The sequence below is a fragment of the Chelonia mydas genome, chromosome 2, assembly GCF_015237465.2.
Source record: "Chelonia mydas isolate rCheMyd1 chromosome 2, rCheMyd1.pri.v2, whole genome shotgun sequence".
NCBI lineage: Eukaryota > Metazoa > Chordata > Testudines > Cheloniidae > Chelonia > Chelonia mydas.
The window spans coordinates 56,492,966-56,508,007 of record NC_057850.1 but is presented as its reverse complement, the minus strand read 5'-3'; positions in this window follow the sequence as shown (position 1 = coordinate 56,508,007).

Genomic DNA, 15,042 nt, shown 5'->3' with positions numbered 1-15,042 from the left:
AAAGACTGGCACCCTAACCACCAGCCCATTCCTCACATTGGGGAATAAAACTTGTTTTATTTTAAAAAGGACAGGGAACTGACTCATACATTCAATCAAATGAAATCTCTGTTCTTTTGCCTATAAATGCACTTCTATTAGGTTTATAATAAAAAATAAATGAATCCCCAGATTTAATATAGCATTTATAGTAAGTGTATCAAGTAAGCAATGATAGGATAGAAGTTGTGATTGCTCACATGGCTCAAGGCAGTTAAAATCAAATTGCTGCAGAGGCATCTAAGCTATACAAATAGAAAAGGGCAAGGAAAAAGAAAAGGAGCACTGAGACATAGGTTCTATACTTCCAGAACAAGGAGACAAAAAAGATTGAAGGGGGCTGAAGCTTCAGTATAAATACTTTCCTTGAGTGCAGCTTTTGCCTGGGTCCTGCTCCTGTCCTTGTTAGTGGAGACGTTGCACCAGAGACTGCCAAAACCATGGTTCTCTGAGTACTTCTCAGTAGTCTGTGGAGAGCTGAGTTTCTAGCTCTGCTTCCTTCATTCAGCTACAGCCAGGACACCTGTGGAAGGAAGGAGGCGCACCTCTAGAGGGTACTCTATAAGGCCTATTATCTATCCCTTTCTGAATGATATATATACTTGCTGCACATTCAAAACTTTCACTGACTTTAACAGGAGTTTTGAGTGTGGTACAACTGCAGAACTGGGTCTGTAGTGGTTAGTTTATTATATTGCTACATGATGTGATACTCAGCTCTGAAGCCTTTGGGTGCGTCTACGGAAAGAAAAACCCACAGCACCAGCCTCACAAACCCAGGACAGCTGACTTGGGCTCAGGCTGCAGGGCTAAAAATAGCAGTGTAGACATTTGGGCTTGGCCTGGAGCCCAGGCTCGGAGACCCACCCCCCTTGCAAGGTCTTAGATCCTGGGTTCCAGCCTGAATCTGAAAGTCTATACTTTTTTTTTATAGCTTCGCAGACCAAGCCCCACAAGCCCAGGTCAGCCAACCAGAGCCATGCTGCATGTCTTTTATGGCAGTGTACCCTTAGAGTACAGGCATTTTAAAAAAATTGTTCTAATAATATTGGTTGTTGATCCAGCTTCATCACTTCCTTTTCCTACCAATGAAATCCCTCACTTGTCCAATTCCACCCCCCTCTCTGTTTTAAGAACATAATAATGGCCATACTGGGTCAGACCAAAGGTCCATCTAGCCCAGTATCCTGTCTTCCGACAGTGACCAATGCACGGTGCCCCAGAGGGAATGAACGGAACAGATAATCATCAAGTGATCCATCCCATGGTGCCCATTCCCAGCTTCTGGCAAACAGAAGCTAGGGACACCATCCCTGCCCATCCTGGCAAATAGCCAATGATGGACCTATCCTCCATGAACTTATCTAGTTCTTTTTTGAACCCTGTTATAGTCCTGGCCTTCACAACATCCTCTGGCAAAGAGGTCCACAGGTTGACTGTGCGTTGTGTGAAGAAATACTTTTGTTTGTTTTAAACCTGCTGCCTATTAACTTCATTTAGTGACCCCTAGTTCTTGTGTTATGAGAAGGAGTAAATAACACTTCCTTATTTACTTTCTCCACACCAGTCATGATTTTATACGTCTATCATATCCCCCCTTAGTTGTCTCTTTTCCAAGCTGAAAAGTCCCAGTCTTATTAATCTCTTCTCATACGGCAGTTGTTCTATACTCCTAATCATTTTGTTGCCCTTTTCTGAACCTTTTCCAAGCCCAATATATCTATTTTGAGATGGGGTGACCAGATCTGCATGCAGTATTCAAGATGTGGGCGTACCATGGATTTATATAGAGGCAACAGGATATTTTCTGTCCTATTATCTATCCCTTTCTTAATGATTCCCAACATTCTGTTAGCTTTTTTGGCTGCCGCTGCACATTGAGTGAATCTTTTCAGAGAACTATCCACAATACATATCATTGGGATTATGTTTTCCAATGTGCATTTTGTTGCCCAGTCACCCAGTTGTGAGAGATCTTTTTGTAGCTCTTCACAGATTGCCTGGGATTTTACTATCTTGAGTAGTTTTGTATCATCTGCAAATTTTGTCACCTCACTGTTTACCCCTTTTTCCAGATCATTTATGAATATGCTAAATAGGACTTGTCCCAGTACAAACCCCTGGGGGACACCACTATTTACCTCTCTCCATCCTGAAAACTGACCATTTATTCCTACCCTTTGTTTCCTATCTTTTAACCAGTTACTTTGCTTCCCACCCTCCTGTCTTTCCCCCCCCCCCCCCCACTTACCTACTTCACTCTCACCATTCTTATTGTTCTGTGTGTTTAGCAAGTGGCTTTTTATTGGTTATCTATCTTTGTTTGTCTCTTATCTACTTAGATTGTAAGCTCTTTGGGGCAGGGACTTTCTTCTATTCTGTGTGTGTACAGTGCCTAGCGCAGCAGCCCAAGGGCCCTTACATGCTACTGGAATACAAATAAAATAATAATAATTAACTCCCACTATCACATCTTCTTTCCACTTTTCCCTTTTCAGCCCAAGTGCCCATTCAAAATATGAATACTATAAATAAAATATTTGCTCAAATCATACTATCACTAAAAAATATAATCACAGCTTAACACGCACATATATCCTTCATACATGCCCCAGCAACATTTTCAGAAGGGGCCACTAATTTAGTGGGCCTCAATCTTTAGGTGCCTAACTTGCCACACATTGTTCCTGGTTTTCAAGAGATATTGAGGATCTGTAGCTCTACTGAAGTCAGTAGGAATCAGACTGAGCTTTTAGGGACTAATCTGCCATGAGATGTGTGAGGGCGGACTCCTGTGCCTGTATGGAGCCCAAGTGAAGTCACTGGGTCTCCACTGGGGAGCAGGGGTAGGCTTTCACACCTCTCAGTGCAAATCTTTGTTTGTAAAGACGTATTCATTCTGAACCAAAAGACAGACATGGTATTGTGTTATACTTACTGAAGTCTGGGTTTTTGTTGGGAGGGGGGGTTTCAGTGTTGGACACAGCTTTCCTAACTAGTGTACATGGGGAGAATAAACATGAATTTCTCTCACTTATCTGCAATTCTTGATCAGTGTGTGTATATGTACAGTAATAATCCAGTCCACTCAGGAATGCCTTGATGAAAACAATACTGTAGACTGCAAACAGATACCAGTGCTTAGAAACCAGGGGATAAAACTCTCGGTTAGCATAACCATATAAATAACTGAACTCAGTGAAGCTGCACCCATTTACACTAGCAAAGAATTTGGCTCAAAGCTGATGGATACCTTAGAAATAAATAAAGGGTGAAATCCTAGCCCCACCAATGTCAATGTGAGTTTTCCCTTTGACTTCAATGGGGCCAGGATTTCACCCAAGATACATATCTTATCTGTCATAATTTACCTAATTACTCTTCAAACAGGGAAAGCAACTGGAATTTAACCCTTTCACATATAGAGACTAATCACTGTGTGGTAGATTATAAAAATATGTTCAGGGAGATACATACCACACAAGGATACCTACCTGATGGAGATATTGATTTGCCATTCTTGGCATAACTTTTTGACAGCTAAGAATTCATTCTGTTTCATGTTTAACGTTGTGCTGTTATCATCTCTATAAAACAGCAGAGCATGAAGATGTTGGAATTTGTATTCAAACATAACCAAAGAGAAACCACAGTAATGTTTTAAAGTTCTTTGTTTTGAGGCATAATCTATTGCAGATGAAACATTAAGAGAAGAAGCAAGAGCTAATCCACTGAGATATATGAACACAGACTCAAGTATAATGAATGTATTAACTCTGTTTACAACTGACCTTAGACAATGAAGTACATGGGATTTTAATCACTTACACACCCAAAGAGCTGTTTGCAGATTTTTCCATATGCGGCTTCTACAATACTCATAGTGATTTTGCTGTGTAACATTAAATATCTGTGCCAAAATCAACAGCAGACTTCTTTTTCATCCTCTGCCAACTAAATACTTAGCAAATTGTAGAACAGTTTATCATCAGTAAATACTGATGTGATTGATGTAGGAATTTGTTAACTACCAATCCGTAGTTTCTCATTTACTCTTTGTGGTTATGTTCTCTAGCTCTTGGGTGATCTTTAGTTAATACTATGATGTTTGTTCTTTCAACTACTTCCAAAATAAAGAATACCACAAACAAGCATGCAATACTTTTACAAGATACATTATCATGAACAATTAGTGTGCAATGTTCTTCTTGTCTTTTCCCTGAATTTACAGTTTCTATGCTACTCCAGACTCCACAGTGGAGCTGTGTGATCTATGCACACTGATGTACTTATCCAGTTAGAATAGAAAAAGGTACCCCTTTGTTCAGAAAATTGCTCCGAGAAATAATCATTACTCTGAGACTGGTTGGAAACCTCAGCCGTGATGTGAATGGAGACTAAACCACACTCCTCTCTTTATAGGTGGCCATTCCACTTCTGAAGCAGCACCCTGGAGGGTTTTGGGGAGAAGTGTGCACTAGCACCACCTATCTATCTATTTAGGTGCTTACACTGCACCCCTCATCATGGTATTTGACTGGCAGCTGTCAGAGACACTGTATGTCAGTTTCCAGTGCTATCAGCCTTTCACACACACACTACATTTTTACCAATGTAAATAAAATAAGTGAGAACATGTAAACAATGCATTCTCTTTTACCTGGCCTGGTATTCTTCCAAATATGTACGGCATATTTTTAAACTTCTGTCTCTTACCTTGGCCATCCCACTCTGCTTGTGTTCAAGGCAAGAAGGCAGAATAGAAGTAGGAATTAACCATATTATGTCCCATCCAGAGTTTTCCCCGTATCTTTGCCACTACTGCTGAGATATTTTTCACAAATACATGATACAAGATCCTAGATTTCAAAATGTTAAGGGAATAATGGTGTTTCCACATGCTCTGGTGCACTTGACAGTGCAAGGACCGTCCTTCCCTTGAACTCTGCATACAGGGGCCAGACACAGCAGCTGTCCATGTTCTCAGGGATTGCAAGGACTCCACAGAGCTAGTGACCCTGTTAGTGCAGCCCCTCTTCCACCCGTGTCAGTCTGCAGAACTGACTGAGCACAGAGGAGGGCAGATACATCACCTTTTCCAGGAGAGACCCAGTGGTTGGGCTCCCTGGCCTCTAACAGGAATTGTGCCTGAGTCTAGTATGATGGTTCATAGAGCTACTGCTGGGCAGGTATCAGAGGGGTAGCTGTGTTAGTCTGGATCTGTGAAAGCGGCAAAGAGTCCTGTGGCACCTTATAGACTAACAGACGTACGGGAGCATAAGCTTTTGTGGGTGAATACTCACTTCTTCAGATGCATGTAGCTGGGACAGGTCACCCTCTATAAGGTCTCCAATGCAGGGTTCTGGCAATGTCACAATCTGGCCTTACCATAACATTGCATCATGCTAGATGTCTTAAAGTATTACGAAAAAAATATTATTTCTAAATGTCATAGATGCTACCTCCCAAACACCCCCTCATGGTCTGAGGTCTCTCTGCAGGCAGGCAGCCTCAATTTTCCCCTTTCAGAAGCTTCTTAAATAAACTCCATACAGGCTTTTGGGGGGGGGGGGAGGGAGTCCAATAATGCCCTTTATCCCAGGGTCAAATTTATTAACACAAGACACAAAACAATGCTCAGTCCCGGGGCTTCTCTTGTCCCCGAGTCTGCTCAGTAACAGCTAGTGTATATTCCCCTTATTCTGTAATCCAGTGGATCAGAGAAATTTGTTTTCCTCCCCATTTTTTAACAAATCCATGTGAAAGTTATATTAAGCTTTCATTTTCTTAGAACTTTTAGATTTAAGTATGAATGTTTCTGTTGCATTATCAGAATGTCTTTGTTTTTAAATGTTGGCAACCCGTGTGCTGAGACACTGGTACAAGCTCCTGTGTTTGTGTTGGGTCCATAGATTCTTATTAAAATAATACATCACAGGCTGGAGCTGTGGCTTTCTCTACGTTTTAAAAACAGATAAGACTAATTAGACTAGCCAGTGGCAAGACTGTAGTCTGCCTTAAAAATGTTCTAGGGGTAACTCCTTCGGGTTGTTTGTTTGTTTGTTTGTTTTTTACACAGACTTCTTTCCTAACTTCTTAAATGCTGTTAAAATTTTAACAAAAAGTGAGATTGCATTCAAAGACACTTTGTGAAAGTTATAACAAATATTTTATTCCATTTACTGATTGTAAAAGACAAAAAACTTTGCTTTTTGACTGCATGAAGCTCAGAGATAGGCTATCTGAAGAACCCCACCCCTCAACTTTCCCTCCACACTTTTAACACTTGCTAAACATGCAGTGTTTCATTATATAAAGGTTTTTTTAACATTTAACAGGAAAATACAGCATTGTCTGAGATGTAACATAACATGACCTTTTTAAAGGATATTCTGTATGCAGTGAGGCCTATTTGAAGCATTACGTTTATTTGTTTGTTTTAAAGTTTAACAGGAAAAGGCAATATTGATTGAGCTGTAACAAAACAAGGTCACCCTTAGGGATATTTTGTAGAAGTTTAGTGAACTAAAAAGGTTTAAGATACTAGCCTAGCCTTTTAAAAATAGTGTTTTTAAAGTACCAAAATAGCAACGGGGTAAGAATATGAAAACTGGCAACTGAAGGGAGTTTACATATGTGTTTTAATAAAAAACAAAATTAATAAAAAAAATACCCAAGATTTCTTTTTAAAATTTGGATTTATACAAAAAACACAAGAACAAAATTAGCTTATGTAAAAAAAAGTTAGCTGTTTTTTTACAAGAATTAAGGAGTCTGCACCACCCCCCACCCCCTACCACCACACACCTTCCTCCTCATCCCCTACCCCACACCCCACTTTCTTCTTTTCTAATATTTCTTAAAATCTAAATCGAGTACAAACAAATTTTAAAACAAAAACAAACAAACAAAAACCCACACGGCCACAGAAGGGGGTAAGAAAGCTGTCCTGAGTTTTAGGGGGAATGTTGATAACTCTTTTAGTGAATCAGTTTCGTAGGCAGCCAGTCTGTGTTAGTGGTTATGCTTTAGCACGGGCAAGCGTTTGTCAGTCGGAAACATTTTCCCACTTTATGAGGTATTATCTCCCCCATCCTACGGCCTATCAGAAATATTAACAAAAACAAACTTAAAGATACTTTGTAGCAGTGCCTGCAAAGCAACAATTACAATTTTGTTTATCATTATCTTGTCTAAGCCCCTGGAGAATATTTTTTTTTGGTTTGCTTTTATAAAACACTTTTATGCAAACTGTAGCCCTAGATGCTGTATTTAATAATATGAACCAGTAGACGAAAGACCTGAGAGGTTGTTGAAATCAGAGAGGTCATGATTAAGTCCTAATGCAGAGGGCCTGGGGCAGGGAAATGAAAAGGTACAGCTGAAGCGGAAGACGGTATGATTTAAGAGGGGTTCTGGGGCTGCTTTGCAATGGTCCAGATGCCCCAACAGCCTATATCCCTCATGCACAAGCACCAGGGCTGGGTGGGTCTTTGTTAGAAGAACAAGCCGCTTATATACCTCTTGTTGTTCTTGACAAACTGTAACCTAACTGCATGTATACTACGGGGGCAACCTACTTCCCTTTTGACATATCCCACACCACTTGAACTCCATAAAAACGCGTTTCACACTGTTATTTTCAACTGACATTTTATTTTACAACATGCCCTGTTTTGTTCCCAAAACATGCTCTAACTTTTAGTGTTTTTTCTTAGTAAGATTTTGTAATTTGCTGAACGAAATAGACGTTCAACATTTCGCATTAAACATTTATCTGTCGGTTTGATGATTTCATCTAAAACACTATTTGGGTCCTCAGCCTCTGTCACTTTGTCCACCAATTCTGCCCCTAGACCTAAATGTTCCTGGGTTAAACAGAGGCACTGCAGCGCATCCCAATGTGATGATGATATTTAACACACTCTCCATACACAAATTACTGCTAATTTCTTTAAATTTTACAGTTCACATCATCTAAAGACCAGTACACGCAGTCATGATGCCTCTGACTGGGGGCATCTATGGTGCACCCAGGGCAATCCTCATTTTGTTTCTCTCTGCGGCAGTGCTTGATGATGCCGTGCACAGCCACATGTGCAATTGCACACATCACAATTTTACAGTTATGAACTCGCACAGGCTTAATACTGAATTTCTCCCTCAACCTCAGACAGTACAGGCTTATAGAATAAGTATCCCCCTCTGTTTCAGCATTCTGTTGAGCATCTGATTTTGGGTCTGGGCAAAAAACAGATCGGGCCCGATCTGCTCAGCCCTTCGGAGCTGTTGGGTGTCCAGAACCTCCAAGTCCTCTGAAGAACCATCACTCAGCTGCTGAAAAATTTACAATGAGAAATGTGTGTAAGGCATCTTTGTACTTTTTCATAACAGGATTTTAAAACCTTTTACACTGTGTGTCAAGAGACCGCTCCCGCATGCGGCTTTTAAAAACAACAAACAACAACAAATGCAATATGTCTCTGTGCAGACATGATCCAAAAGGCTCTAGCCAACCAAGCACCGGTGAACGGATCCCTGGCAAACCATCCCTTGAACGTTCTTACATACAACATACCTGTGCCTCATCTCCGTACAGCCCTTTGTTTGAATCATTTGGGTTCTCCTGGCTGGGGTCCGGAGTCTCAAACAAATCTTGGCCCAGCGGTCTGGCCACGTGTTTCTCCACCACGTCGTTCTTGCAGGTACAGGCATAGTTAGCTATCCCTGATTCCCCGCTCCCATGACCCGTCTCAAACACTGTTTGCCACAACGGTGTGTTTGTTTCTTCAGGTCCCATAGCAGCAACTGTATAAGCTCTCTTAATGAGAGGCTTGACTGCTGGTGTTGGTCAGGGCCTTCTAAGTGCAGACATCTTTAATCATCAGACCTGTTTAAATAGAAGCTCCTCCTTACTTTAGCCAGGCCACATGATACTCTTAGCCAGTAGTTTACGGCAGACGTTGCTCTCCCTTGATAAGTAAGGAGGAGCTTCTATTTAACTGGCTCCCAACAAACCCAGAGAGAAGGTAGAAATAAAGATATCAAGTCCTGTTTGAGTCCAGTGCTGAGTAGAGCTGAGCAAATAAATGATTTGTCAATTCAGTGGATGAACCCAAAAATCTGAAGAAAAAAAAATACAGGTTCATTTTGAACTGGAACAGAATTTTTTCAGTTTCTAGCCAAACAAAAAAAACCCACCCCAGAACTTTGTTTGGATCAAACAAAACGTTTCAAATGTTGATTGAAATTGACATTTTTTAAACAAAATGTTGATTTGAAACATTTAATCTAGAAAATGTTGTTCTGAAAGGAAATCTCAAACGAGTTCATTTCAAAAATGTTGAAATGAAACATTGACATCCCCCCCCCGCCCAATATTCTGTTTTTTTTTTTCCAGCTCAAAACTATTCCCCAAATTTGAGAATAGTTTTGCTGCTCAAAAAATCCTTCTCCCTCCTCTAATTTTCTCAACTCCAGTGCTGAATACAGCTTGGCCAGATTTGAGGATCAGCACCTTAAATTCTTACTGACTTCAAATGCAAAACAATATACATATTGAAGAGTCTTCACAAGTCTCATTTCCTGGGGTGGACACAGCACCTTCTGTTTGCACACACAAACACGAATACCCAGGTCAGGTATTTTCAAATCTAGCTGTACGTTAGCACATGCAGTTACTGGATTTCCAAATGCAAATGTCTGTTTATAAATACAGAAGCTGGGGACTGTCTGCACAGCAAGTGCATGTGATTTTTAGTGGGCTCATCTGAAAACTTGTCTCCTCTCCTCAACAATTGTTGATTTGTACAGCTTTTCTTTCATTTGTTACATAATCCATTAATTCCACTATCAAAATAATCCTAGCAATGACAAATCAAAAGTACTGTATTCAGATAGCCCTCTGGAACTGTGTGAAGTAAGAAAACAAATGCCAAGTTATGCTGACATTACTAAATTACTATTTATTTTAGTGACAACCTTTTTTTTCTCAAATGATTGCTAACCCAGTGCCCTCCCCTCTCCCTCCTCATCCTCCTGGAGGAGGCTACTTACAAGTAACACAAGAGAAAGAAGAGAAACAGACCAAATTCTTACTCATAATTGGAGCCATCTCATAAACCAAAGCAGATGGCAAAATAGACTGTGGAACAGCTGACTCATCAGCTGATCAACTGTATTTAAAAGAGGAAAGCCAGAGCAGGGATCATCAGATTATCTCTCAAGAAAGTCTCTAACTGCCTGTAAGAATGTTTGTGAAATGAAAAACGAACCTAACATAGAGAGAAGACATTTGTTTTCCTGAGGAGGGAGGAATAGTATGTCAGCCATTGCAATCTGCAAGTTTACCCCTCCAACTAGCTGTTGAAGGCCTAGAGACACTTTCCAATATTAAGAAATTGGTGAAATGAAAATTAATGCTTTAAAATTTCTCTAGAAATGATAAGGGGTGCCTGATCCTACACTCTTCATTCAAGCTAATCCCCTGTTTGCTTAAATGGGAGTTTTCCAAGCCTCGGGACCACGGGACCGGGCCAATTGTTACTGCACATAATAGCAAAATTCATGTTAAGTCCTCATTACTTGATCGCATGATAAATAATTGCTAGTGGATTTCCTGTTGCTGAATATAGGTAAATCACAGCAAGTCTCTGTCAGTTTTAATGCAGGTTTGAATTCTTCAGCATGTTACAGCTTTTTTTGTGGCAGCTCCCTTATAATGCTTAGCTGACATTTTCATTTTCACTTCCTGTTGCCCCACGGCTTCTATTTGGCTTTTTCACTATGCACTTGGAAACTAGAGAACTGTCAGGCTAACTAGCAAGAAGATGACAAGGTAGGAGGGGTAATATCTTTTATTGGACCAATTTCTGTTGATGGCAGATACAAGCTTTTGAGCTACACAGAGCCCTTGTTCAGGTCTTCAGAAGGAAGCAGAAAGTAGTCATTCCAGATTATGGATCAAATCATAGAGAAAGTTCACAGGCCTGATTCTCCATTTCCCTGCACCATGCATGGTCATTTGCATGCCAGATTGATAGTGCTTTACAATCACTTTGCATCGGTATAAATGATCATAAGAGATGCTGGCCAATAGAGTATTAAACCCTGCATATTTTAACCACACTGCTTCGAGAAACCTGCTTTGCTACCTTTCGAAAACATTAGGAGTAATATAACACCGCACAATATAGATATACTTGTGTTGTGCTTGATTACAGGGTAAGTTATTCATCTTAGGCCAAGATCAACTCTGTCTGCCATTACCTCTTATTGATTGGCATTAGAAATGTGCATTCATTAAAATGAAGTTACAGAAAACTTCAAATGTGTTACAGAAATGAATCCCACATCATTTTAAGCTTCCTGCTCAACTATTGCTGGAAATGCTTTTCTAATTATAATGGGTAGCCTTATAATGTATGTTTCTCATTATTATGTACAAGTGCTTAGATATTATGGTTATTGTGCTTTAAAATGACCAAATAAATAAAAAGTCTGTTTTTATGTCTTTTGATATTATCTTTCACACATTTTCAAGACCTAAGTTCCACATTTGAGTCATAGAGTTGAAAGCTATGTACACACTTGATCTATTAGAACTAATTTTATGCTGGATCGATTTCTGTGTATCCAGTATTGGTACAACTGTACTTCACCGGCCTCACAAATCTATTATATGCCATATGCAAGAGTTTGTAATGCACCAGAATGAAAATCTTGGATGAAAGGTGCTGTAGTATTTGGTCCTAATTTTGCATTTAACTTCAAATGGAGTTTTGATAATGTAAACTCAGGTCCTAAAAGCACACAGTATTATTTATTTATACCCTCTCTATCCCTGATCTGCCTCCTTCTCCCCAGTCCTGCATCTCAGCCTGTGTCTCCAACATGTCTTGGATAGTTTATCATCATCTTAATATAACTCACTCTCTATCAATGTCAATAACGTGACCATCTGCCCTGTCACTCAGGCTTTTATTCTGGCAGTTAGTTTTTACCCTTTGCCCCACACATGCACGCTATATCCAACTCCTGTCACTTTTTTCTCCTAACCATTTCCAGGATCTAACCTTTTCTTTCCATCCCCGCTGATAAATCTCTCATTCAGAGCCCATTATATCCCACTTTGGCTACTGCAACAATCTCATCTCTGGCTTTCCTAAAGTCCACATTATCCCTCTCGAATCCACACAAAATGCTGCAGTGAAAGTCATTTCTTTGCCTGGGGATTTGATCATTTCAGCCCCTTTACTGAGGCCCCACTCCAACAAGGTGCTTAAGCACAACTCTAACGTTAGGCACATAAGTGGCCTCACTGAAGACAATGATATTACTTACATGCTTAAAATTAGACACATGCCTAAGTACCTTTTGAACCAAGGCCTTAATCCCTTCATTGGCTCTTTGCTTGTTATGGTATCAAATTCAGCTTTGTAACTCTGTCCCTTTGCCCTGCTTAATGAGCTAATATCACTTCTTTTTGTCTGTCTGGAAAGTACCTATCAAATACAGGGTGCTACCACCTAATCACATTAGCCTTTGTTCCCCCTTAGTGGCTGGACCATGTAAAGAGATTTATGACTCTGCTATTGCTTGTGAGCACACAGACCTGGTCCTTTAGCTCAACTATTTTGAGGCTCATGCTTTTTAGATTCAGAGAACCTGAATTCCTATGCTGCAAGCCACCTGATGAAGGGCATGATTAGAATCATAAACAAGTCAATAATAAAAAATATGCAGAATGAGACTATTATTTAGATATTGTGCTTATTTTTAAAATGACAGGAATTACGTTACTCACTCTTTGCATCTGATAATTGTCATTTAAAATATAAGTTTTATCTATTTTTTCTCAACTATTTCATCTCCTTACTCCCAGCTCCTAATATCCAGCGTCATTATTGGAGCGCTCAAACTGGAAACTAAATATGAAAAACAGATACCAGTATAGCATCTTACACCATGCAGTGCCCAGTGGTCTAAGAAAGTGATGCACAAAATCATGAAGGCATTTAATAAACCAACATTTCTATCACTGCAAAAAAAAAAATCACACTTCAGCAGAGTTAAATTTCAGAGTCTCAATGTTTAAAATAGAAACAAAAGAAAGCCAAAAAATACCATTAACTCTTTAAATTGGTTATTTAGGGATGTATGTATTTTCCATTAATATAAATTATCTGTTCAGTTTAAAATGTTACAGCATCACTTTTCTATTTTGTGACTATCGGAATATAGGAATTCCTATGCCAAATTAGAACAGTGAAAGGTGCAAGAAAACCTGCTAAGGACAATTCTGAAATAACCAGCCAATAGGGGAAGTTTTCTCTACCCACTTATCCCAGTCTGGCAGTGCTAGGCTTATAATTTCAAGTAGCAGGGTTTATATTCTTTGGACAGTGTTTTATCCTATCCGACATAACTGTGTGTGTTACTATTATCCATATACATGTCTAATCCTTTTTTGAGTTCTACTAAGCTCTGTACCTCAATCATTTCTTGTGGCAATGAGTTCTGCAGGTTGATTATGCATTGATTAAATGAGTATTTTCTTTTTATCATGTATTGCATTTCAATTTCATAGGATGTCCCCTTTTTCTTGCCTAATGAGTGAGGTTAATCAGGAGTGTCTGGTTAGCCTGTCAATGCTATTTGATATTTTATATACGTTTATCATGCCTTTATCTACTCTTTAAAAAATTCCAATCTTTTCAATGTGTTTCAGTTTCTACATCCCCTGTTGCTGATGTTAATTATAAAAAGGTTACTTTTAGTGATTATTGAAGTAATGTTTTTGTTATATTCCTTACAGTGAGTAAAGATAAAGGAAATTCTGTATATCTTTAAATAACATTAAGAATGTGTGTGATCTTAGAAACTGGTTTAGTTCAGAGCCAGATTAAGAGATAGGCCAGAACCTATGGCCCTAGCTTTGGGAGTAACCTGAGGAGAACAGAATCTTAGCTCAGATTTAAAAAAAAATGTTTCTGTCCTTCCTATATGTAAATAAGAGCTTCACATTGTGACCTCAGTTTGTTACTGCCTGTCTGAGTCTGCAGACACCCTCGAATAATAGCTCAAGGAAGTGTAGGCTGTCCCATTCATCTTAACTTTAAATCCTGCTGCTATCGCAGGGAGGAGTGGAGACATGGCATGGAGGCAGAGTCACAGCTTAAGACTGGGGCCATGATTAAACAATGTACGATAGCTGAGGGCACCACATTGCCTTAAATCAGACCTGGTTTGGGTGCACTAAATGTAACAATTTTTTTTTTACTAGGTTTACAGATAATAGTTAGAAATATGATTAATTTGAACTGAGATGCACCCTGTGAGTGTAACCTAGAGGAGGGGAGAGTAACCCTAATAACTCAGTCATATAGGTTAGCTATGTACTTAACTCGATGGTTTCAAAAGTTTTTCAAGAGCCAGAGCTTTGAAACACATTTTTCAGAACCTATCAGGATTTTAAATATGTATCTCTCATTTGCATATTTAATTCACCTGGTGTATCATTGAGACTGTAAAGGGTGCCTCTTAAACTGAAAGTACATTTTGTTTTTTCTACCGAAGGTACATTTCTTTACAATCCAGAGTATGACAATGCTGGGTCACTTGTCCACAATCCTTCCAATACAATCCAGATTACTTGGAGTAATTCTCATTCTTATGGCAGAAGTGTAAAAGAAGTGAAGCTGAGTAAGTTGCCACAAAATGACTTCAGTGAATACTTGCTTGAATACAAAATGGAATGACCTTCCCGCCTCTGTCTGTACCCCTTCTGTGAATTTTCTAGTGAACAGGTTGATTGTTAGGAATATTCGTGGAAACAGCATATTTTAATCAAATTTTAGAGCATATTCTTTGAAAATGAATGTTGAACTTGTAAAAAGGATTACTTATTGGAAATCTGAGTCTAAGTCGAAGAGTAAGCCCAGTCAATCCACCAGGCATCAGAAGCAGTAATATGAAAACTAACCAATGCAGCTCAACTATCAA